Source organism: Megalobrama amblycephala, linkage group LG1 (genome assembly GCF_018812025.1).
Source record: "Megalobrama amblycephala isolate DHTTF-2021 linkage group LG1, ASM1881202v1, whole genome shotgun sequence".
Classification (NCBI taxonomy): Eukaryota; Metazoa; Chordata; class Actinopteri; order Cypriniformes; family Xenocyprididae; genus Megalobrama; species Megalobrama amblycephala.
Window position 1 is genome coordinate 24165364 of NC_063044.1, and position 2098 is coordinate 24167461.

Below are 2098 nucleotides of genomic sequence, written 5' to 3' on the forward strand. Positions count from 1 at the left end.
CCTTACCTGGCTCTGTTGATCCAAGATGGAAAAACACTGTTCAGAATGGTCAGACCGGAGATCTCACCATCAGAAACATCCGAAGAGATCAATCTGGAGATTATAACGTAAATTTCATCAACAGCAGCAGTATGAGCAAACACAGGAAATTCCACATTAATATTACTGGTGAGTAAATCAAACTTTCTATAATGTTCTAAATTCTGTTAGATTCTGTTAGTATCATGTTTTGACTGTGATCAGTCTATTGAAAAGTTCAGATGCTCAAATGACCCCTAAAGTCCCCCTGTAGTCAATCATTTTATTCATTAATACTCACCCAATCACCCAAAATCACCCAAATGGCATATTTAAATGTTTTTTTCCTGTGAAAAAAATTCTTCATACCCTAAAATAGCCTGAACGAAACAACCTTGCTTCATTTAGTATATGCAGGTCCATGAATATGCAAATTAGCCCCACCTCCATGCTCTCACACGAGCTCAGAGATCCACTCTGGGCACACACCACAAAATAATAGGGCTGATTTTGGGCTGATTTTTCCCCGTCCAACAATCCTGGTAATTTCCCGATTATCTTGATGGTTCTTCAGATTATTTTATCAGATTTTCCTGTGGTGTGAGGTGTGTTAAGAGTGACTCAATCTGCTTGAAACAACGTCAGAGCTGCCCCAATCGCAAATTGAAATATTCAACAGGTCAGAGATCCTGATGTGTGGGGTAAAGTTGGTTTTATATTCGCACATTCGGACTTCTGATAAATTCAGACTTTCCAATAAATGTGCAATAAATTAATGTTTGCGAATTTTAAGCAGCGACATGATATTGACAACCAACGATTGTCAACTTACAACATTTTTCACAGTTGATCAAAATAGGCAAGTATTGTTTTAATGGCATATTTACTTGTGAATGTCCACTGAATGTCCAATGTAGTGTGATTAACAAGGCTATTGAATACGGATGTCCGAATGTGCGAATATAAAACCAACTTTACCCAAGTGTGTGGGGGGATCCCCGAGGACAAATGCACGCACACTCTAGAGATTATCACATGAAACTAAACAATATCCAATCAGAAAGCAAACACATTCATGGTGTAGTAGCACACCTGTTTTTACATAGATTTTGTCAAAATCTTTCCAAACACCATCATCGCAATTTCTTCAGGTCTATCGTCAGTCATGTTTGTTCTGAAGTTTGAGAGATTTTGTGAGATTTCCCATGTTCACAATCGGGACTCTGGTTGAAAATCTGTTCATGTGTGGTCTGTCTTTGTCACATCATGGCACACCACACTGTAACAATCAGCACAATCAGTTGAATCACAAGATTTAAAATGGGTCATATTTTTACTGTGTGAGTTTGTTAGTGGTTAAAAGAATGAGACATAAAACAGAGATACGTTTAAATTGATTTGTGTATTCACAATATTCACAGGAACTTTAAAACAACACAATAAAACCAGGAAAACTCAGTCTGTTAAAAGCATACAGTCCAAAGTACCATACCCTAAAACAGTCCAAGAATCCTAGTGTGCTAATAAAGTCCCAATGTGAGTGTCCACCAGTGTATGTACAAATGTCCACAGTAGTGATAATCCAAAGATTTGCAAAATTGTGACTGGAGAGGTAAGTCCACAAAATTGAAACTCCACAATCCAAGTAAGTTGTTAACAGTTAGTGAGTCTTTGTTTGTTTGCCATGCTGCTCCCTTTATACAGATGTATTCCCTGCTTCCTGTCATGTGACTGGTCACATGAGAGGCCAACCATTCATTTTCTTAAAGACATACACACTTAAAATGTTAAGAGGAATAAAATGGACTAAAAACATGTAAACCACTTAAAACTATTATACATAAAATTATTGTAATAAATAGAGCGGTAAAACATGCATTTTGTGTGACAGTGTCACATTAAAGAGTAGAAGAAGTCCATACCAGCCTGGGTAACCCTGGGTAGGTTGCGCGGGTCCTCCCTGGTGCTTACTATACCCAGCTTTGCTGGCACGCCACTCCCCTCAAGTATTCCTCCTTCCTGGCTTGATGGTTGGTGTTGGTGATGATCAGAGTTGGGTAATCCAGGGGTCAAAGAGTAA